The sequence below is a fragment of the Ceratotherium simum genome, chromosome 31, assembly GCF_057802395.1.
Source record: "Ceratotherium simum simum isolate JZ-2026a chromosome 31, ASM5780239v1, whole genome shotgun sequence".
Taxonomy (NCBI): domain Eukaryota; kingdom Metazoa; phylum Chordata; class Mammalia; order Perissodactyla; family Rhinocerotidae; genus Ceratotherium; species Ceratotherium simum.
Window position 1 is genome coordinate 10,828,638 of NC_141930.1, and position 25,698 is coordinate 10,854,335.

The following is a 25,698-nucleotide window of genomic DNA, read 5'->3' on the forward strand; positions in this document are numbered from 1 at the left end:
ATAACGTTTTAACAGAAAATCTGTAACAGATGTTTTCAATTTTAAGAAGAGGACAAGTATGTTTTATAAATATGTTCTAAACATTAAAGGCTGGCGTTTATAATAATAAGGTACATGCCTTTTTCAGACTGGAGAGCTCGGATGACTAAGTACTCCTAAGCCCTAAATTAGCACATAAAGTATTCATAGACCAATACCAATAAAAACAAGTCCTGATGTACTTTATTAAACATTTCATTCAAGTAAATGTGTTTTGTCTCTATCCTCTAATAGGTGATCATTTGTTTCAAAGGGGCATGCATGAGGACATTCAGTAATGACATCTATTATCAAACCTTTACAGAAAGGTTTAAAGTGGTTAGCTGGATACATCATCTGGCATCTGCATAAAACATTAAAAACGGAAAATCAGTGTCTTATTAGCATGTGTCTCTTATTAGCTGGGCTTTCCCTGTTGAGGTTTGGGAACCATGATACTGTAAAATACTTGGAAGACTGACTTTTATCAGGGCCATTTATGAAAAAAGAAAATCTGATCTGGGCACGCTCTTAAAAAGAGAGTATGGCATCTGAATATACCTTAATATAATGCAAAAGGAATACTTACTAAAACTAATGAGTGTTTTTTCTTTAAACTGCTATTTATGGCACTCACAAGTAGCACTGACTCAAAACTGCAAAGAGAACATGTTTTAAAATAGTTCTCTAACATCCGTTATTAAATTTTTTTTTCTCCTTTAAATGAAAGGTATTATCCTGACAGCCTCCAGGGCTCCGGGTCTCCATTGATCGCATGCACAGCACAGACTGGGTAGTGTGAGCCCCTCTCCACCACCAGTGTGTCTCAGCCCAGATGGGGGGGATCAGCTCTGAGGCAGACAGGACAGCAGCTCAGCTCTCATATTCACCCAGTCCTGAGTTTCTCTGCTGAGATGACCAAAAAGGAAAAAATTACCGGTAAAGCTATGAGAGTTTATTCTCAAAGAGAAAAATGGACTAGACCTCTATCTTTTTCTGCTGCTCCTAACATTGTTTCACTTTCATTTTAATTGAAAGCTTTGTACAATGCTATTTTTTTCCCCCTGACAATCACTGGAAATCCAGATTCCTTTCTGCAATTAAAAAACAAAAGACAATTGTATTAGATTATTTCGTGAACTAGACATAGAGAAGGATATATGATTCCAGGCCTCTCCACAGGCTGGATGAATCTCTGTCTAAACACCCTCTGCTTTGAGTGGATATTTAACTATCATCTACGATGGGAACTGAAATGGGCTGCTTTAGAAAAGCAGTTTGCATGCCAGGGTCCACTCAATGTAATGGTGTCTGCTTTGAAGATTATTTTTCTCCCCCCACCCTTGTTCTGAAAGGCAAGAATGAAGAAAATGACAGCTCCATTATTAGAAATGCAACCTCAGAAACAAACTAATGTAGAATTCTCCGAAGTTATACTATGGAGGCAAAACACATTTTTAAAAGCCCTTCCCTATTTTTGCAATTGCTATTTTATGATATGGAGTCATGCTTTTAAAAATATTCTTTCGCATTTTCCTAGGTTTTATTTTGCATTTTGATCAATGGAAATAAACTAAGGCGTTACCGTCGTGTTTCATTTCTTTAGTTTTACTCTATAGTTACGGCTAATTTAGAGGCCAGTTGTCGCCTTGGCTTTGCAAAAACTCCAAGGGAATTTTTAATTTTAGGTAAAAGTTGTTTTCACTCAAAATATACATGACGTTGATGACGCAGCTGTTTCATTATTTTTTAAACTACATTTTGAACTTATAAAATATTATGAAGATTAATAATTTAACAACAAATACTCCTTTAACACAGATACAATTAAATATCCCATAAAACAGACTGCCCTTCTAAAAGTGAAACAGGTTTGAAAAAAGTTACTTTTCCTGAATATACCTGTATTAACCCATTCATACTGATAACATACATAATAATACTTTGATGAAGGAATTCAACTCATGACAAAATATTCCCTTATGAAAAAGATAGTATCTGAGAATTTATTAGGAACTAATAACACATATTTTACCCCTTACAAAAAATTTGATCATAAATATGCTACCTACGACTATCACATTAAGGAAAAATCAGTTATCATATTCCATTCGAAGGTTGCTAGCTAAAATTAGTAATTCCGGTGTGGTCAGCATTCATTCCTTTGATTCAGAAATATATATTGACACTAATTTTGTTATATATTGAGAGAGCATTGTTCTACTTTACTGATCCTGAAAATATGAAACAATGGACTTATTTACTTTTGAAACTCAGGATTCTTTCAATTATATTTGAAATGAAATGTTTGCTGACATCTACAGATCAGTGACTGAACGGGAGAGAAGGCAGAGCAGCTCCCATATTCACTGAGTCCCATGGACTCCCTGGCCATGTACTGCCTTTACTAATGTTTAGATCACAGTCTTCCATCACGAAGAAGATAAGTATCTACAATTATACTGACTGAGTTATAACTTGGGGAGGAAACAACCAACTCTCTCCTAACTCAGACAATGGCTTCTTCCCCTTCTCCCCACCTCCAAACTGGACACCCACCTCCCCAAACCCTGTAAGCCTCCATTAAGACAAAACACTCTCCTGTTTCTGTCTTGCCCCGTTAGCCACACTCTCCTCCACTTGTAAAAGGTCTTAACCGTGTAGCTCTCTGTGTCCACTCTCTAGGATGCTAGTCCTTAAATTTACAGGGTCTGAGAATCTTACAAGAGGTATGGACACACTCCTCAGTGAGAAAATGCATACTTTTTTATACACTCAGGAGAGTCACCCTCCACACCTTTCTTAAGCTCACCTATAGATGCCCGAGGTACCTGTGGACCTCAGATTGATGATGTCAGCCTTCAGAAAAGCCTAGAGTAAAGAACAGTGATGAAGAGCACAGCCTCCAGGCAGACAAGTCTGGGTTCACATCCCAGCTCCTCAAATATCTGTATGACCTGGGTAAGGCACCTGACCTTGCTATGTCCCACTTCCTGATCTGTACAATTGCAATGATAACTGCATGTACTTCATTGGGCTGCTGTGAGGACTGAATGATACAGTGGACATAGAACATTCCTTGGACACAGAATTTTAGTTATTGTGTAGTGATACAAAATGTAGGAGCTTTATATATGGTGTATTAGTTGCTTGTGTGTATCTCTTACCATCCCCAAGTTAAGGACCACATGTTAATTAAGTTTGCATACTCCAGAGTACCTCAAAAAGTGATTTTAAAAGAATACTATTGAGGCAAAACTCTTTAAAAAACTTAAGAATTTTTGCTACAGCATATAATATGAACAAAGTTTGCAGAATCAATGCATTTGCTTCAGAGTTTTAAACTCTTCAGTCATTATCTCTTTGTTCATGTGGTCACAAAGCATTCCATTGGCCACAACTAAACCAGATCCCTCTCTTTAAAAATAATACAGATGGACTTCTTTGGGGGCTGGTTTTAATATTGCCTGTCTGCCAGGGAGGGGACTCCTCAAGGTCTCCTTTGTCCTTACGATTCCAAGATGAATTAGTTTTTCCAGAATCTTCTAACGCAATTGTTCCAGAGGTAAATTACTTTTTATTAACAAATAGAAAAACAAACAAACCACAAAGTTCTCCTTTGTCACTTTGAAATTTGTTTTCTCCTAGTTACATGGAAGGATTTCTAGTTCTTTCTGACACACAGTACAAAGATGCACATGGCCCAGCTTCACGTCCCTTTATTATTTCATAGACTTCAGTAAATTCTGCTCCTATTCTTCTCCTTTCGAGATTTATTAATACCAGCTTTTAGTCATCTGTAAACCCATCCATGCTGGCTGCAAGCATTCTTGTTACCCTGGTCTGGAGCTTTTCAATCTGTTATATGTCTTTTGGGGTGAAAGGTTCACGTCCATAATATTTCTGTTTTGTTCATGCTGATGCAATAGAATTTTATAACATACAACAAAGAACTGGAATCCCAGCAACAGCATATGTAAAAGCTTGTCAGGAGAAAAGGGCAAACCCAGGACCACTGTAAGAGACAGAGTCTGAGAGGCCCTGTCCTTGAGTCTTCTATCCCATGGGAGCACTTTTCCAATTAATTGGAATACTATGTCACCTAAATTGAACAACAGAAATCATTTTTGCTCTCTAAAACCATGAAAATTGGATATTTTGTACAAAAAGTAAGTAAAAAGGAGGATTTTTAATTAATGATTTGCTAGAATCATTTCAAGTCACAACTCCCCACTTCACAGCATCTCTTCACTCCCTACCAAAAAAACCAAAACATTATTAGGGCAAGACCATGGATTCAGCCCTAATCCTATCCATTTACACACCAGGTTTTTGAGTGCTTACCAAAAACTAACCTTCAAAACACGAGGTACGCACCATCCTTCTCCTCTTGTCATCTTGACATTGGCTATCATTACAATTGCGGTAACTCTGCAGGGTGGGGAATGTGGTAAAGAACAGAAAATTCTCCCCCAAATTCTTGATGGTTATCTTTTTATTGTGATTGTATTTGTTCTACTAAAAAATATTTAAATAAAACAAACGCTTTCTCTAATCAAACCCTTTAAGAACCACTAATAAAAGCAATTTCAGGAATAGAGGTGGATGTACCAATGCTTTAGCATTAAATTATCTCTGACCTTGAAATATTACCATAGGCAATGAGGTCATATTCATCATCACAACATTATTTGGAGGTTAAGTCTCTCAAATAAAACTTACATTTTTTTAAAACCTATGAACATGGTGGGAAATCTTCTAATCATCAGAACCAGAATCACTTATTTCAATAATTAATAGAACTAGTTGTGAATATGAATATTTAAAGAGTCAACACAAAAAGGCCTAGAAGATTCAGGGTAATCACTTCCATAACGATTGGGGGGCTCTCTCAGACTCTTACTTGCCACTAATAACCCATTTCTAAACCTGTGACTTTGCAAGGACCTCATTTTCATGGCCTAATAGTGTCAGGAGCAGATTTCAATGTCAATTATTAAAAACCATGATAAAGGCCAGCACTGCCACCTGCATTGAAAGAGTATAGGCTCTTCCTTTCATCTCTTGATTAACATGGGGCTGACTTTCCAATTTATGGATTAACCATACCTTTTACTAGTTCTTTTTCACCCACTGATTTCCTGCCTCATGGCCATTTTTTAGCTCATTTTCATATCCCCCAGAGGGGAAAGAGAGAAAATTAAACTCGAACCTATGGAATTTGCTCTAATGAAAGGAAAAGGAAGAGATTGAAAACCACTGGCTAAAATGAGGTTTGGAGATTTTCATACTTGCCTTGGTTGCAGTTAACCTAGACTATCAAGAGCCTACTTTATATGAGGTCATTTATCCTTCACCTCCACAAGATGATTTAACCGTGACCACGGTGGGAAAGCTATTACACAAACCAGAACTTTTCATAAACTTTCTTAAACAAAATTATATTTAAGAAGATAAATTAATATAAATCTTGAGACACAAATATTTCAGATGCAAAATTTCAGAAAAATAACTTAGAGCACACATCTGTTTTAACGTCAAAATTATGATTATACTTTAGTCAAGAAATAAGATTAACTGCCTAAAATTTACTAACAGGTGTCTGCTGATTTACTGCTTTTACTAACGAGTGTCCCAGCCCAAGTCCCTAAAGGGTTAATGCTGCTGGGTGAGCTGAATTCATGAGCATAATCCTAGACAAGAGAGGTGAAGTTCTATCAGGTCTATTTCAGCGTATCAGGGATTACCGCTAGCTGTCTAATCCTGCTGAGCCTCAGGGAGGAACGTTCTATTGTATTTGAAATCCTGGCCAGGAAAGAACAGAAGGTTAAATGGGTGCCTTGCTCTGTAATCAAATATCACAGGCACTACTTATCTATTCAATGAACAACTGACGTAGAAAATCAATTAGGAACCAAATAGCTTCTTAGGAATTTTTACCCGGAAAGAGGTAAGACTTTTTTTTAAAAAAATGAGTTTACTTGATATGTTTTATAGAAGAATACTACAAATTCTGGAGCTTCAAAAGTTGTTTATCTGGTTTCTAAAATATGTCTTGCCCCATACTCTAGAGCTTCTCTACTATTTACTTGTGAAACCCGAAGCATTTCAGGAATACCACACTATAGCATCACTGAGTCATTTACCGAAGGAAAGGAAAATGATGCAAAATCAATCCACATAAAACACAGTTAAATCTGCATAAAAGTTCCGAACAATAATGCAAATACATATTATGGTTTTTATTGAAATGATTTAAATCATTTACCTCTTCTGAAATGCATGCCTTCAAGAGTGCATCATTTGTGAAAATATTATGAGTATGGTGGGGGAGGCAGCCACAGCCCCTGGGGTTCTTTGTACCCAGCAGGAAGAGGCTCCTTTTGGTGGCCTGAAGGTTAACACCGTTGTCTCACCACCCCCATCCTCTACCTGTCACTCTGAGTAGATGTCACAGTTCATGCACACAGACAAACAGACTGGCCTGGCCAGTCCACCTAACCTTGGACAGGCCTCAGATAAATCTGGTTATTAATATTGGGGAGATTCAAAATGTAATCTTCCAGACACTGGAGAATTGGGCTAGAAATTATGCAGCAGGCCCTCCCTGTCAATAAGAAGCATTGTGATGGTAAGGGTTAAAATGATCATTTGGACCTGAGCAGGACTTAAGATAAATTTTTTTTTCTCCTCTGTGAATGCTATCGAGAGAAGTTTTTTCAGGGTCTTCATACGCTCAGCTTATCTGTCCTTACATTTTCAATTATTTTTGGACTCTCAGCTTTATAAGAGTTCTTATAAGGTAATCCATTTGCAGGCTAAAGCAGATATAATTGGAAAAATATTGCCCTTCCCGAGTCATGGAAGATATTTTACAAATGGGATGAAATACTTTGAATACCCTCATTGTAGTTCAATGTGCATAAAATTTTAACCAGGAGTTCCCATTCTCTATAATTGTTATTCCCTATAACTTTCTCTCAGAATATATCCATAATCTAGGCTGAAAAGGGGAAATATAAAAAATCATTTAAATGCCTAGGCAAATACAAAATGTGCTACATTAATAAATGCATCATTCTCAAACCACTATGAACATTACAGAGGGAATTTAATCTAATATTCCTTCCATGATTTACACAATCCTTTCCATAGTCCTAGGTGACAGGCCTCTTGATAAGACAGTCATGTGTCCTTCAGGATAGAATCAACATTAATGATTTGGCCAAAATCTCTGCCACAGGAGTATCAACATTTCTTATAAAAATACATTTTAAAAATCATCATTAACTTTTTATTTAAGTACAGACCCAAAACAACGCAACCATAGCAAATGCACTTCTTCAAATCCTGGGAACAATTTTTTGTCTGCACTACAAACGTAAATTTTTAAAAAGCAGTAAAATCTTTCTTTTTCTTTGAAAAAAGGATATCATCTTTTGATTTTTGTTGTCTGCTAATCCCCCCAATTTTTTTCTTTGAGAACGTATCTGGCCTCATGTATCTGAATGATAGATTTTTTGCATAATGAGCTATTCATTTGAGCTCTCTGGGAAGAGACACTCAAAGGCTTCGTGCTACTGACATGGAGACTTTACATGGTCTGTAGAATTATGTTACAATAAACTGCCCCACTCCTTCAACCTCCTGGTATTTTATATCAGTTGCTTCCTCAAGCAACACAAATCTACTAATGCTTTAATTTGTGACACTACTAACTGGTATTAACAGATGATGACTATGAAATGTCCTTGCATTTATACTGGCACAGGAGGATGATATGTCTGTCATAGCAGAGCGAAATGCTTTAGGTCACACAAATGTACAATACTGTACTATGTCTTTTACTTAGGCACAAACCTCAAAAGGTTTATATAGTACACGTGTGTGCCCTTACTGCACACTACCCTTAAATAACCAAATGTCCAGGGGTCACCCCAGGCAGGACAGGAAATTTCTATTCTGCACTGATCTGTATGTATCAGCTGGGTTCAAGTAACTGATCAAGCCAATAAAATTATTATCAAAATCTTGAAATAATTCATCTGATTTTTTTAACCAAAACACCCAATTATTTGATTACTCTGACTCTTTCGGTCTGCGGGCAGGAGAATTTATTTTGCTTGGGTCTTTTGTGAAACACAGGCTATATTGGGACTCTGAGTTTGGCATCAGCATTTTACAGTAGATCCACATTTAAAAATGTAGCTCTTGGGGTCAGTACAGAATCGATCGATTATTTCAAGTTGATCTATAAAAAAGGTATTTCTTTATGAAATAGACCAAGGTCTAGTTTTTAACTTGCAAGTGGTTAAATAGAAGAACTTTTCCAGAGTAACATGTTATGACAATGTAGGTTCTGTGGCTCATGAAACTGGGCACCATGTTTATTTGCTTCTTTTTAGCGTTGGTTGTCAGTATAGCTGCCAGTGCATCTGCATTAGATGCTATATTTGGGAGAAAAGTATGGGACATTATTAAAAGAAAATTGTCAAATAATATACCATACAATACACAGTTCTCTTTCACAAACAGGATAAAGAGATATTGTGATTTATAAGAAATATATATTTGGTCATTTAGATAACCAAAATATATTTCTTGTATAGATTTAGTCTTTGTCCACAGTTCCTGGCTCACAGCTCCAAAAACCCATGGAATTTCCCAGGTGCCCAGAGCAACAAAGGTGTCTTTTGTTATGTTAATGAGGTAAATTTTTGGACTGTACCTGAGGATGGGGGCTGGTCACCAGGAGACCCAACCAAGTGATTAGAGGGTTGGGGAGTGAGGAGGGGCTAGAGGTTGAATCAATCACTGGTGGCCAATGATTTATGCAATCATGACTACGTAATGAAGCCTCCAAAACAACCGAGAAGGACGGGGTTCAGAGAGCTTCTGGGCTGATGATGGGAGAGTTGGGCCTGGAGAGGGCACGGAAGCTCCACACCCCTTTCCACACACCTTGCCCCATGCATCTCTCCCATCTGGCTGTTCCTGAGCTATATTCTTTTATAATAAACAGGTAATCTAGTAAGTAAACTCTAGTAAGCCTCTGAGTTTCGTGAGCCACTCTAACAAATTAATGGAACCCAAGGAGGAGGTCATGGGAACCTCTGATTTATAGCCAATCAGTCAGAAGTATAGGTAACAACCTGGACTTGGACCGGAGTCTGAAGTCCAAGGAGGGGCTCATTGGAACCCTCAATCTATAGCCAGCTGGTCAGAAGCACAGGTAACAGCCTAGGCTTGCGATTGGTATCTGAAGTGGGGGTGGGGGCATCTTGTAGGACTGAACTCTTAACCTGTAGAATCTGATGCTATCTCCGGGGAGATAGTGTCAGAATTGAGTAGAATTCTTGGACACCCTGCTGGTGTCTGAGATTGTTGGTGTGGGGAACCCCCTCACTCCGTGTTGGAAATTGGTCTCGGAACACCCAAAAGAGATATACGTACATATATACACACGTCTATATCTATACACACATACACTACACATTTGTATCCATATCTATGGGGAAAGAGACAGAATATGCTGTTATGAAGTAAAACTCTAAAAACAAACCTCACAATCTACCTCCCCAAAATAGCAAGAAAATGAAAAATTGCAGAATCATTACAGTGAGCTACAAATGAGCACACAACCCAGCAGGCCCGTGGAAGTTGGCTCTCCTGAGACCTATAAGATTCCTGTTCAGAAAACAGACTATATATCTGCTGCCTGGGGATATCTTCACGTTCAAGAGAGTGGATTTCTGCAACTATGATGAGGCAAAGCATGATTCCAAAATTTACCAAAAAAGATATTCCTACAAAATTCAATCCAGAGGCCTTAGATTTTTTTTTTACCGACTTCTGGACTCAGAAAGTGGTTTCTTGGCCCGACAGTTGACTAAAGTGCCAGACCTTCAACAAAAGAACAGCTGTTTTGTACAGAAAGGTTTTCTTTGTAAAGGTTTGCCATTTTTCCTACTGAAACGGGATTTTTTTTTTTTTTTTTTTTTTTGTATATCAAAACATGTCAGATTCTTGTCCTTAGAGGCAAAACAATAAGGAAGACGGAGGTCAGTGCCTTCCGTGACTTCCTTGGACAGAGTATACAGCATTGGCAGACCCTAGCAAAATCCTAGTCTGGGAAAGGAGGAGATTCACAGAGGACGGTAGAAGACACAGTTTCTCTCTTCTGAACACAGGAGGAACAGATGCTAATGGAGCTGAGCTCACTACAACCACCACATTCACTGTCTTTTCTTCATGGAGTCTTTGGACCACACTGACCTTCTAGTCCAGTGACCCCCAAATCGGGCTGGTTATCAGGATCATCTCTTTAAATGAAGAAATTCCAGGATGCATCCCCAGAGGTTATGGCGTTGGAATAAGCATGTTATAAAAGTTCCAACAGGCACTCTAACGGTCAGCTTCATCTCATCCAACTTTCCATATGATATTCTGTACAAATCCGTCAACTGGATATGTAGCCATTTCTAGAATGCCTATTCATGTCAACGTTTTATGATTCCAAAAAGTTTGAAAGTGCTGGAACTCTAATAAAATCTCAGTGGTAAATGCCTCTTTCTACCTGACAGCCCATAACTAGTGAAGTCAGTTCAGCTCAGCCCCCAGCTACTTTTATATACATCTCAATACAGGGCCTCACACAAATTCTTCACTTTCTTCCAAAATTAGAAGAATAACTCGATTTATACAAATACCTATGTACTAACGACACAAGTATATGTTCCAGATCAAAAGAGAACTACTTCTATTATTTGTTTACAGTAGTAAATAACTATTTCTTTGCCTGATATGTGATGATGTATTTAATGCTTGTCTCCTCCACTAACCTGTAAACTCCACCAGAACAAGGCTTGTGTCTGTTTTATTTGAAGCTACATCCTTGTTTCCTAGCACAGGGCCTGACAGAGTGGGCTCTCAATAAACAAATAAATGAAACGATTAGTCAAATAAATACGTAAAGCACAGGGGACTAAGAGATGTAGTTCAGTTATTTCTCTATATATGATTATTACCCTTCTTCCTGTCTACAAGAAAAATACACAAACATATATTTGTGCATTAAACAAAACAATGGAAAACCAGCAACTTGATACATATTTAACTACAGCAACAATTTAAGATGAGATACTTGTGAAAGCTCAGAATAAATTCAGCTCCGAGAGCCACAGAAGTGACTACATTTAGACCCGGTCTCAAAAACTGTTAAGTTAACGCTCATTTTCTAATCATAATGGTAACTCAGAACCCATTTTACAGATGAAAATACTGCGGTGTCAGCCTAAAGGCAAAAGTAAAATTGATGCCAGACACGGAAGCTTTCATTTCTCCACTGTGAGCTCCACTTACTACAAATCACTTGCAAATTCACGCTTGGCAGACTTGAAAACTGGTATCTAAAAGTGTAATACCCAGTTCCTTTTCTGTGGACAAACTTCTAAAAAAAGAATGGATATCGACGTTAAAGCACATAAAGGCATACACAAATAGTTATTTTCTATGAGCTATGTTTATGCATTTTCAAGTTGATGAGTACAACTCCGTTCCTCTTCCAAGCAAATTTCAATTGAAGGCCAATGGGAGAGATAAAGTTAAGGATGGCTTTTCAGGAATGACAAGTCCTGGATATAACAGTGTAACCAAGTGCACTTACAGAAATTAAAAAGGAAAGTATCTTACCAATAATAAGAAAAGAAGAAGTTATCTCCAAGTACAAAAAAGCAGTGCCAATAGAGTGGATGTGCTGACAAGACACGAGTAATATTTTCCACATATAAGAAAAGCTCTCATCTCACAATACTTTTCTCAAAGCTATTTCTGTACCTTAATTAAGATCTACAGAACTCAGTGGAGTGTTTTTTCCTCCATTTACTAACATATTAACTCAGGCACACAAATGCTTGCCAAAAACCACATAAAGAGCGAGAAAGTCAGTTGGCCACTTTAAGACAGAAAATGCCTAACTCTTCTTTCAAACTTTTCTTGAGGTACAGAGAGAGAGAGGGAGAGAGATGCACATATCTTTCACGGCCTTTCTCTGAGACATCACCCCACACCCTCCCACCACAGTCCACTCCCAATATATTAATAATGGGAGGGTATCAAAAAGTGATACCCACCTTGTCAATACCTATTAAGCTCATCAGTGTTCAAAGACATAAGTCTGAAATAGGCAGTCAATCTTTCAGTTTCACTGTGTTTCAGACTCGAGAAAGTAGCTCCAGAGAATCTTTTAGCATGAGATAATATGGAAGCTTATCATGTGTTCTTGCATAATTTCTCCGTAAATTTTTTTCATAGTAAAACAGAAAGAAGAAATTATGCAACGTTATGTTCCAACAGTAGGAACACTGGCAACCCCCCTCCTGACCTTAGCCTACCCATGTCAACAGGCTTGATGAAGATCAGTGGGTCTCTGGAAATTGAAAACCTCAAGGAACATTAATAATTGTTTGAATAAAATACGATGATGCCTGAAATAGCTATAGATAAAATATTACAGACTATTTTACCAGCGATTAATTAGACCAGATATTAGAAACAAGTATATTTATGTTTTTACACATACAAAAAGAAAAAAATCCTTCTAGTTAACAAAAGAAAGCACAAAGTAATATTTCAGTTTATCCATATCTTTAGCATTAAGAAAACGTAAAGTAAAGGTGCCGGCCTGGTGGCGTAGCACTTAAGTTCATGCCTTCTGCTTCGGTGGCCTGGGGTTTGCTGGTTCGGATCCTGGGCACGGACCTACTCACCGCTCATCAAGCCATGCTGAGGCGGCGTCCCACATAGAAGAGCTACAACTCTACAACTATGATACACAACTATGGACTGGGGCTTTGGGGAGAAAAAAAGAAAGAGAGGAAGACTGGCAACAGATGTTAGCGCAGGGCCAATCTTCCTCAAAAAAAAAAAGACACATAAAAATCATGCTCACAAACATCACATAGGTGGGGTTGCAGGCTGAAGAAGGAGAGAAGACTCAACTTACACTGTTACTGTGCATTAGTTTTCAACAATGGGACAACATTTTCACTGAGGTGGAAACAAGTAACCACACTTTATCAAAGTTCTGCAAGGCAGGAATCTAATTTTTCCCCAAATACCACAGAAAATCTAAATATTAACTTTCTAGATGACACAAAGGAGTAAACATTGCTAAAATGTGTTATGTAAAGTACTAAAAATGTGCCTACAAACTTCTGGGATTCAGAAAGGCTGTTAACAGGGACAATTCACGAGAGAAAATAAAGCACAGGTAAAAACCATTATATATTTTATTCTAAAAACTGGTGAGCTGCTTGAGGACAAGAACTGCATCCCACATCCTTTGTGTCTGTCTCACTCACCAGGAGGGCCCCGCACAGTGCACTTTCAACACATGAGGACAAACAAGCATTTGTGTATTACTGGAACATCAATCTGACAAAATGCATTTTAGTAAATTTAGGTTACCATAAAATATGCCAATTTTTCAATCCTACAAATACGGAGAATTCAGTTCATAGACATTTTTCGAAGAACATAGTATGAACCAAATAAATGGTTTACATTCTGACATAAAAAAGAACTAAAAAAGAATGTACTGTTATCAGTGACTTTTCTAATTTGCCATCCCTCACTACACCCTCCCAAAGTCTGTAAATCTCTATCTAGCTCACCATCACTTCTTTTCCTCCTCTCTCAGGGGATACATGCCCTTCTCAAGGATCAACTGTCACAGTCACACTCTTGTTTGCATCCCCTTCTGCCACAAACAAGACCTTCCTTTCCAGGTATCCCTTCTCAGTCTGGAATCTACACTGTGACAGATGTCCTGTTTAAGACTGTGGGTACTGGAATCAGTCAACCTAAGTTCAAATCCTGACTCATTTGTCACTTTTATCAGCTATGGAACCTTGGATAATTTAATTAAGCTTTCATTGCCTTGTTTCCTCATCTTCAAAACAGACATAATAAGAGTACCTATCTAACAGGATTGCTGTTAGAATTAAATGAGTTAATACATTTAAAGAACTTAGAAGATCATCTGCCATCTAGTAAGTGCTCAGCAAATGTTAGTATTAATTTCCTCCCCGAGCTCGTTGGCCAGGGTAGAGCAGAAGATGAATAAGGAGCATCGGGAGAGTGACAAAAATTTATAATATTCTTTAAAGGAAAAGGGAGAAGGAGCTGACCAGGCACAAAACAAGAACTGATTGGCAGCAATGAGAGTCCAGTTAATATTAGGAATTGCCAATCCACGAATTCTACTCCTAGATATATACCCAAGAGAAATGAAAACATATGTCCACACAAAAAACTTGTACACAAATGTTCAGAGCATCATTATTCATAATAGCCAAAAAGTGGAAAGAACTCAAATGCCTATCAACTGATGAGAGGATAAATAAAATGTAGTTTATCCATACAACGGAAATTCTATAATAAAAACGTCTGAAGTACTGGTACATGCTACAACATGGATGAATCATGAAAACATTACGCTAAGTGAAAGGAGCCAGTCACAAAGGACCACATATAGTATGAGTCCATTTATATGAAATGTCCAGAATAGGCACATCCATACAGACAGAAAGCAGTTAGTGTTTGCCTAGGGCCGGGGGGTGGGGGAGTTGGGATTAGTGGGGGTCCAGTGGGGGATTAGAGGGGCTTAAATGGTACAGGATTTCCTTTTGGAGTCTTGAAAATGTTCCCAAATTGATTGTGGTTATGGTTGCATAATTCTAAAAAACATTGAATTGTATACCTTAAATGGGTGAATTGCATGGTGTATGAATTACATCTCAATAAAGCTGTTGCAAATAAAAAAAGCAACAAAGCAGAAGACAATGGCCTCAACACTCATTGCACGGACCACATGGCAGATTTTATAGCATATAACTTTAGTTCCTGCCTTTGCTAATTTAGAACTGATTTTTTTGAAACTTTCAGTCACATTTTCCTATATAATTTCATGCCTAATTATTGAGATTGCTGTCTTAGTCCATCATTTTCCCACTAGGGACATCTGACGGTTGATCAATTTAAGAGGAGATTTGTTCTGGTTACCTAACTCCCTGAATTTCAAGGATCCTTCTGAGTCCATGTGTCTTGCGGTATCTGTTGTGAATTTAAGACAAAGAAAAGAACAGACTACTAATTAGGTAGACATTAATTTGAGAAAACCTTTGCTTTTAAAGATACTTTTTAAGACTTAGCGCTCAAGCCTGGGTCAAAGGATACCTGTCCCAACGGTGGACCAGGACCTGCCTTGGGTAAGGGGAAAAAGGACTCCACGTGCTCCCACAATTAGTGAGGCCATTTGCTTTTTGGAGAACCTATCACTTGTACCAAATCATATCCTGTTCCCTGAACCTTTGATTAGTCATGTGTACATACAGAACTGATTTCAGTGCTTGCTCACGAGTCTTGCACAACATCATCAAAGGTTTATTATCTCTAGGGACTGAGAACACTTCCAATGTGCAGGAAGAGATTTCTGCGATCTACCTTAAAACAAAATAAGTGGGCATTAATGATTAACTCATAATCTTCGTCAATTTTTTAAAATAAGTCTTCATGTACTGTATTCTCACTCCTCTCTCTCTTTCACACACACACACGCACGCACACACGCGTGCATGCAATTTGTTTCAGGGTTCGAGCAAAATAAGCATAAGTAGGTCTCCGTGGATATGTACTGAAAACGTCAGGGGTGTCCTGGCATTTCGCCTTTTTAATCACCTAACACATGAGACCTGAATCTATCCACATTCTTCTACATCCATTGACAAAGAATTAAATTGTTCACTTTTTGGAAAAGTGTTAACAGACATAAAAAAAAGGAAGAACATCAATTTCAATGTATTTCTGTATCAATGGTTTTCCAATAAGTTATCAAGCCATTATAATTAAATGGGTAGCCAGAGTTACAAGAAGGAATAAAATGACCTAGTACATGCTACAGAAACTTAGAAGTATATATTATACCTGAAAATCTATTTTGAAACATACATCTAAATGAATGTTGACAAAATTAAGCAATTAGGAAGACATTTTTGCATTTATGACCTAAAGATAGTAACTTTATCTCTGTGTTAAGAATGGGTACTCTAAAAACTAAATAATTCTTCATAAAGCCCATCTTAGTTTTTCTAATATTTAAGGAATTAAGAGAGCCAAAGACTGTATTTCTCTGAAAAAAAAAGTTATTTATGAATTCCACTTGGATCTATTTTTAAGGAATTTGGTTATGAGACTGCAGAGTATCTTTTCAGGGAATACTCATCATGGAAAAACTTACTACAATTGTTCCATCCAAATGTCTTTTTTTAATTACTTAATTTGCTAATAAAAATTATAATAAACCAGAACTTGCTTTTAGCCAAATTATTTCTCAAAAGACACTGAGGGGCATCTGTTTAAAAGTAGTGATAGTATTATAGTGACTAGGAGAGAGTTTTCTCCCTTCTAAAGTATTATGTAATATAAATTCATTTATTTTACATAAATTTTACATATTATACATAAATTTATTCAAAATAAATTCTGAAAGGTATATTCTGGTGTTTGCCTAATTCCCATTTTAGCATGTTAATCTTTTTTCAAAAAACAACACTATTTATCTGGTGTAAAAATTGGGAATCATTTTCTCCCTCCCTCACATCTGATGTCACCTACTCTGTTACTCAGTGGTCAGTGCTGAATATATGTTGAGTTTAAAGGAGATGCCTTGTAAACTGACTCTTTCAGAGGCGATGGCGAATTGACTTACAACCTGATTTCCCACAACTGAACAATGAATGACTTTAGGCCCTAAGGACATATGCTAGTGTTATTCTCAGGCCTGCCAAATGAATAGTTGGAAATATTTAAAGTCTGTGAAAGATGCTGCCCATTATAATTATCAAAATGTCTTTGCATGTTTTACACACACCAGCTATAGGAATTGGGGGCTTCTCTATTGCTAACAATTTTGTCATTTCAAAACCAAGACTATTCTTACTCTCCAATAAAAGAATATCTCATCAATGAGAGTGGTCAACAGCACTAATGACAATGACTGACAGTGTTTGGCAGGACTGAGTAGTCAGATTCAGGAAGGCAAGATTTCCCCAAGCATCTTTAAGTTAAGTCAATGTAAACAGTTCTAACAAGATTTTGGGCTTTACATTGGAATCATTAGCAAAATTTCAAGGAAGAGAGAGAGGAAGGGAGTGCATTACAAACACACGGTGGAAAGAAAATCCCTGGAACCTAGTAACTAAAATGGATCATCGTTAAGAAGTGAAAGATAAAAGTAAAAAAAATAATAATTCACGCAAAAATTATTTTCAAAAATTCTAATAAGTAGCAAGTGAATAAGACTTCCTCCAGGAGTTATATGGATGCTGGGAAACGGGAGGAGAAGACAACTCAGGTTCTGGACAGAGAGCAGACTGTGCTTTCGTTGCTCCCGTGTAGTAAGCTAAATGCTTAGGGAGGCACGTTCCCTCTTTGAGGTCAGCGGGGTACCATTTAGTACATTACTGCTGAAGTACCCTGGTGACCCAAAGGAATTAATGCAGCCTCCAAAGGTGCTTAACTTGCAAGCACTGAGAGCCCAGGCAGTAGAAGTGATAAATATTCTATTAGCCCTCTCTATTTAATATACCAAACCCCCAAAAATGCCAGTAAAAGGAAGTTTCTTTAAAGTGAAAGAATTCTGTTGTGACAGGCAATATTCAGGCAACAATTTTAAGCAGCAGTTTCTCCTTCCAGCTTGTAGATGACCCAGCAGGTGTAAGTTCATCATTCCAGTTGACTGCATTTGTGTATGCAAACCCTACTGGCCAGCTCTTATGTTATGTTGCATCCGCAGTATCTTTAAGGGAATCTGCTAACTTGAAGGAATATAAGTGGGCTCCAAAATGATTAACACCTAGACAAAATGAAGTACGCCTCTGAGGCTCCCAGCCTTTCTCTTCCTTTCCCACTTCCTGCTCTTTCCATCCTCAAGTACAACAAAAAGTTTTCTAATTAGCAAAGTCTCATAATGCAGGCTAGGGCAGGGCTGAGAAGAGGCCAGAGTTAGAACTCCAACACAGCCTCTTACTATCTGTGAGGACTTGAGCAAGGCGTTTTGCTCCAAATCTCAGTTTCCTCATATGTCAAAACAGGTATAATAAAATATAACTATTCGGAAGAGTCAATGAGATAATGCACATAAAAAGTTTAACTTATTATGATTGTTGTCAGTATACGTTTTCTCTTCAAAAAGTAGGGCTATTTTAAAAGGTGATAAGTGGATAAGTCAATTATCAATATGGTTTCACTGTTGACAGAATATCTGGCATCAGAAGAAGTGATATTTTTGGTAAGCGTCTTCCTAATACCTCATAAATCATATATAGACAGTCAATTGCCAACTCTCTCTATAAAAGAGGCTCTTCTTGACATATGACACAGAATCACAGCCTAAAAACCAATATTTTAAAACTTTAAAAGATTTCCTCCCAAACTAGAGTTAAGCGATACAGTTGGATCTATCAATAGCTCATTTCTTTCCCTCCTCAGACCTGCATTCCACTAATTTTATCAGCAGATACCTTGAGACAAGAATTTTTCAACCTCAACCTTCCTCTGCACTACTCCTTAAAAACTGCTTAATGGGAAAACAGAACCCTAAGAAACAAGGAGAGAGAAATGTGTATCCTATGCTATCTAACATTTCCAGTGAAAGAAAGGCTTTAGGAAAATCTGATCAATAAATTATTGAGAGTATGGTCTCAATATACTTTTATATTTATATATGCATATTTAATATATATAAGTATTATATTCAAGGCTACAAAAGTACTTTTCCTTAAAGATAAGAAAGCTAGAATATTAATAAAAGTTTATAAAATCAAGTGAAATAAATGTTGCTACACACACGTAATCACAGATAATAACAGAACTAGTTATTATAATAATTTATCTTTAAGTAGAACTCTCACAGACAGTATTGTAAACTGAACTTACAAAGATTCTCCAAGAGTCAAACTAAATTAGCATCGTGGTTCTATAAGAAGGTTGCCTGAAGTTGCAATCTGACACATGTTGCATTGTTTATTAAGTGGCTTTCTTCTCCATTTTCTAGGCAATGCATCAGCAGCAGCATCCTCATGTATGAAGAACAGCATAAATGCTCCAACTAATAGAAAAGCTCTATCCTGCCCTCAAATTCCCACCATAACCCTTGTCTGAAACTGATCAATAAAGTCTTGCAATGCAAGAGAGTAATAAGGGTCAGCCAAGAGATAGAAGTGACACTGTTCTACATCTACTGATGACCCAAGAGGGCAATTACACTCTGTCCTTTGCCCAGCCATTGTCGGAAAAAAGTATGGAAGCTTTTGATGGCTAATATACAGATGCAACCCTTAATTTTATTATTGTCTCTGCCACACTGGAAGAACAGAGGGAGTTAGGAAGTCTCATGTTAGAGAAGATGGCTTATAACCTCCCACATTAATGGGACACAACCTCTATGAACAGAGACATCTTGAAACCTGGCACATAGTAAGTGCTCAATAAAAGTTTCTGTATTTATTAGAACTAAAATTTGGGATATCATTCAGGTATTCTGCAAACAGAACTTTGGCCCTTGCGCCCACACCAATCACCACCCTCCTCCTAGGCCACAGACTCTGTGAGGGCGTTTCCTCATGGGTTATAGGAGACTATAGGAACCATTGTTGTGGTTCTTTTGAATACATCATATCATCAGAAGCTCTCCTGAAATACACTAATATTAACGTGTATTAATACACTAATATTAATAATTTGGAAGAAAGTGCCTTTTAAGGCTCGAATTATCTGAATAATGAACAAATCTCCACGTCTAATTGAACTCAGCCTGAGCATAGGCTCAGACTCAAAGCAAACTGGGTAAAGCATTTCCAGTAGAACTCAGGCAGGCCAGATGTTCTGGAAGCAGCACCGCGGTCATTATGCACATGCCAGCTCCTCCTCACTCCACCCCGGGGCCAAGACCCTTTCAGCAGCGCGAGGCCTGGTTAACATATGACTCTGGCTGCATTACTGCGTGGCATCACAGCACCCATGTGAACGTTTCAGCAATTTTAAACGAGCTCCACTGACAGGGACGATTAAATTGAAGCCAAAGAAACATGCAGGGAGAGCCCATTAATTACAAGATAACACTTTTGTCTGCATTACCTAAACGACCTCAGCGTGGGTGACACATAAGCGATTTACTACTTTTGGTTAAACCATACCTACGCTTCACATGAGCTAGAATGAGCACCAGTTATGAAAAAAAGTAACATAAATCACAAAGTCTAGTTGACATGGTCCTGAAGTGAAGTGAATGGTAGTGACAAATTTTTTACTGTGTTTCTGAGTTGGGGACGGTGGGAGTGTGGGGAGTGTGGTGTGTGTGGTGTTGCAGTGTGTGTGTGTACGTGTGTTTGGAAGGAGATCAATGAAGGAAGCTCTTAAGGTGGGCACTGCCACACCTAATCCCCATCCCTCACATCATCACTGCACCCCCCCACACATTAGAAATCCATCCAGATTAAGCGGTTCCTTTAAAACAAAATGCACCCTGGGAAAGACTTGAAAGTCATAAACACCTTTGGATGCTCCACTCTGCTTTTATGAAAAGGCTTCTTTCCCCTTAATTAAAGGAATGCTAGTTTCCTTTGGGGAACTAGATGGGTAACCTCACAACATGGAGTATTTCCCTGAAAAGAAGATCTAGGTGGGATAGAATAGTCAGGATTTCAGAAAAACAGAGAAGAGCGTGAGAGTGTGTGCCTCATGTGTAAGGAGACGGTAGCGCTGGTTAAGCAAAGACACGTCGAAAAGAAAACAGGAAGGTTCCAGCAAAACACTTTGCTTTTCTTTACATTTTGCCTGGGTTTGTTCACAATTTCACACCCTAAAAATCATTGTCTCTACCCCAACTTGGACGTAATAAGTTGCTAATGCCTGGTCTAGAGTAATCCTTCTAAGGATTGATGTGTTTCAATATATATATTATAATTTGGATAGACAGATTTTTGTCTTTTTTTTTTCTAGTGGAATATAAAGATGGTTCTCGGCTCATGTAATATATTACTTGCCCTGTGAATGCAGCGAGCAAGGCCATATTGGTGCTGGAGGAGCCATGTTCTAACACATGGCTGTGCTTCAGGCAAATGTCAAGCTTAAAAACAGAAGTTGACGTCGGAGATAGGGCTAGCCAATTACATTGCGATCTGAACACACCAGTGATTTATTAGTTGCTATTAGCTAACCAGCTCCTCTCCATTTGATCTGTGTATTTATTAGTTATGCATTACGCAAGCATGTATTGTTCAACTACAGAAACTGTTTTTTCAGCCTCTGCCTTGTCTTCTGATATGAGAATACAACAGAATAATTTGAATTGTGATTATTTTTTAAAAAAATAAATCCTGCAACTGGAATTAAATTTCACACTGCATCTCAACCTTGCAAGGAACATAAATCTGAAACTAATACAAAAAGTGCAAAAATTTCCATATTCAAGTTAATGTTCAGCAATAGAAAAGAATAACTTCTGTTTATCTCTGAAAACAGCTTTCTTCATCTAAACAAATGACTAGAATAAGATTAAAAAATACCTGTTTTGGTTTCTTAGATACACACACATATTCCAATTTCCTTTTACACAATGACTTTTATGCAAATGTGTACTACACAATCTTCTAACCTCCTTTACCATCACATGGGGACAATGACAGTTCAATAATTGAAATGGTACATATCTGGTATATTTGATTTTAAATTGCAAGGTTGGACTCAGGCCTATTGAAATGAAAATGCTTGTGATTCTTTGGTAATTCCAAACTGATCGGGTTATTATTTCCTGCTAGTAAAAAAGCGAACAAGGTAGGTGAAGCTAATTATTCCATTTTTTATTTCCTTGCCATATACTTTTCCCAACGTGGCTCCTTGCATTCTCTTCCCCCACACCTTGATTTTAGTTCTTAACCCGGATTCTTTCATCCATAACATGGATAATGAGAAAACTCCAAAAATGTTCCTTAGGGGAATGTTACACTAAAAGTTACCTAGGACTAAATCCCACGTGTGTTCCTCTGCTCACCATGGAGACAAGAGATTCATTCACTGCTCCCAGCCAATTTGAAATCCAAATATGAAAACAGCATTGTGGAATTCAGACAGATTATTCTGCCTCACCACTAGCAGATGCAGGAAGAAAAAAAGCTAGTATAATTAAGCTTTTGACTTTGAACCAGCAAAGCTGTGAACACCTCACTTAAAAATCCATATAATATTATAAGAGCAGCTGAAGCACAGGTGCTGCACAGTATTTGCACGCCCTGCATGGGAGGGTGGGGGACCAATCAGCTGGCCGGAAAAGTCACGGCCATTCCGAGCCAAGGATAAGCTAAACTGTAAATCTAAAATACTGCCAGTCTTATTCGTTCTTCCTCAGTTTGAATGTGTAGTGCTAAGTGGTTTTCATTATATCTTTTTACTGGACTCTTTAGAAAAAGTTTGGGATCATTTAAGGGGTAGATCAAATTGCAATGCATTGGTTGGAAGTAAAGGGGTTTCTTTAATACATTTCTCAGTTTATTCATTAGTCCTTTATTCATCCTACAAATATTTATTGAGGACTCATTATGTGAATGTCAACTGACAAAATTTGTAGAGGATGCAAAGGTGTGAAATTAGAAGAATATAATCAAGTCTAATAAAGTAGATGAGAAACACTATTTTTGCATTATCTATATAGACAGATACACACACTTTACCTTGCAAGACTGATTGTAGCTATCTATGCATTTAGTATTTATTAACCTCACTTTCATATGTTAAAAGAGAAGATGATGGGCAATGTGCAGTTTCATTTTATCATTTTAATTTCCTAGACTAATTTTGCTTCATCATTAAAATTTCTGGAGGAAAAATCAAAATTTAGTAGTGCTGAGCACTTCAGAGAATTTTGCTTGAAGAAATGAGTAAGATTTTCTTAAGAATAACAAAATTCCTTTTAAAAAAAACACTAAGGAAAGTAATACTGCCAAAAAATGAATACAGCCTTGTTTGTTTTTGCAGTCATCGTTAGCAATAGACATAAAGGTATTCTTTTTTTTTGAGTCCATATGGAAAGATCATCAACACATTCTGTCTCTGAGTTCTTTGCCAAAATACCATAACCCGCAAGTCCTTCTACCTTAAACTTAAAAGGAAAGGTGTTGTTCTGGTCAAATAAAGAAATAATTTTTACTAGCATACGTCTAATGTTAAAGCTGCCTAAATCCTGCCAAATACCTTAAAACAACATCTGTAAAACAGATTTTCATTATATTGATCAGTTTAAAGTTAAGCAGCTAGGCAGATGATGCTTTTAAGCTAACCCTTAACCTTTAACCTTTAACCTCCTTCAACTGGAATCAGGACACACGCTTCTCTTAGGTAATACTGGCTCAGGTTGACAACACAAGAGGTAAAGTGGTCTATTCAAATCGAACGGACACATCACATTTACAGTATTATGAATCAATATGTTGTCAATAATGAGAAAAGTTGTTTTCTCACAGCTCTGTATTTGTTTTATAACTGCTACTTGTCACTTTCCCTCAAAGTCTGAATAATTCATGATGCAAAACGATGTAAATTAAACTCCTAATGAAAATGAATTTTATATAGGAGATTATTGTCTAGTCATTAACTCAGAAACTATTTTAAGTCTAATTTTAATATTTTAGTCATATTACAAACCATCATTTTTTCCAGGCCCAAGCCAATTTGTTAGGTTCTCATTTAAAAGCAATTAATGTTACTTAAGAAGCAATTTTATTTTGCCGACCAAGCTTGCTAATATCCTCATTACTGCATTTGAAAATTCTCTATATCTGACTCACACAGTTTCTGGAAATCAGTTAGAAATGGCAACCTCAACTCATTGCTACTCTGGAGTATTTTTGCAGATACTACCAGAAATAATGAATGCTCCTTGAAGGATAATGTGAAATAATATAGTTTGATGGCCCAATACCAAGTTTCAAGAGCTCAAATATTTCTCTCTTCAGTCTTCTTTTAATTCAAGGTAAGTTTGTTCAAAGTGTGTTTTTGTTTGTTTGTTGACCGTTTTTAGACACTACACTTCAAGGAAGCTTGGGTATTTAAGAGTAGGGGAAAAATAAATTTTTATATGACTTATAACATTTCTAAGGTAAGAGGATATATATTCTTTGGTTCTGGGATCTAAACCTCTCTATGCTTTAAAGTCCTCTTTATGAACAAGCTTTTATCTCATTTAGTTGTTATATAGTCAAAGGCAATATCCAACTCTCCCCGAAAAACAACTTTCAGAGTAACACGGGCACCTGGCAAACTGCTCTGCAGATGGTGAGGGTGGGCAACTCATAGCCATGGAATGAATGGATAAACTTAATGCAAATATATACACACATTCAAATAATCATCAAACAATCAGATTAAATAATCTTTCCTGAGAAAGTAAGCAGTAACACTCTACCTTTCTTTAGCTTCTCACATGAGATTAATAAAATAGAAAAATTTGTACATTTATATCTTTTATTCACAACATGTTCAAGTGTTAGAGGAGCTGCATGAATATAAACACAGTTCATGAATATTCTATATGGCTCCCAGGGTCGAGATCTATTATTTATACAAACTTAATGTTTATTTTTTTCTCCTAGGTATTCTAAAAGTTTTAATAGGTCAGGTATCAACAGAAAAAAAGTTGACAATTGAACAGTTGTCAACTGTTGCTGTAAAACCTATGAATTATAACACAATTAATCCACTATATTATATTTTCAATACCATCAACTTAGAAGCTTTCCATCTTACATTAGGGCCTGTACTCCCCTCAAACCGTGTGACCCAAATCTAATGCTTTCATTATTGATCCACAGAGCGCCGATACCACGGGAACAGTGTTACAAATTCTCACACCACGTCTTTAGGTTTTTACGCTCGGTACATCAATCTAGAATTTGAACTTCGAGAAACAATCCAAATAAATGGTGCCAGGCCAACCCAAATAAATAATTCCTGCACTTGCTCTAGAGAGCCACAACCTGCTCTTTCTGTTGTGTGTTTAGAGTTTGAACTAGTACTACAGAAGCCATAGGTATGATAATCGCTGGTTGACTGCTGATAGCATAGTTATCACTGATTTCTAGTATAAATCAATAGATAACACTTGCAAAATGGATTTTGTAATCATATTTAGAGCTTGTTACAATGACTAATGGTTTGCAATATTTTCTGAATTTTAATATCCTCTAGACAAAAGAAGTTTTTAATAAGTTAAGTTATTCATCATTGAAATGCATCTGTTTCACTTGTCCATAAACCAAGACAATCAAGCCAACCCAAGAAACAAACTGCATAAAATAAATTAACCAGTAATTAGCGTTGAGAAAAAGTCAAGACAAGTTATGGAATAAATAGTGTTCATCACTTACACACATTCATTACATCTGCATAGTTTTTTCCAGCAAAGATGAAAGTATATTTGTCATTGAATGAAGATTTTTATCTGCACCACACCCATTGTTGGGCATAGACACATTACTAGCTGGGAAAAGTCACGAAAAATAACAACAGAGTTAAGCAGAAGACTTTAAACTGATGCTAAGGGAGAGTGTGTTTAATCAATACTAGTAG

The 25,698-nt window shown here is 37.2% G+C and overlaps 1 protein-coding gene across 1 annotated transcript in view; it reads right to left on the minus strand.

Moving 5' to 3' along the window:
* Positions 1-25,698, minus strand: part of ZFHX4 (zinc finger homeobox 4) — a 178,690-nt gene that overhangs the window by 125,959 nt on the left and 27,033 nt on the right. The window lies entirely within an intron of this gene.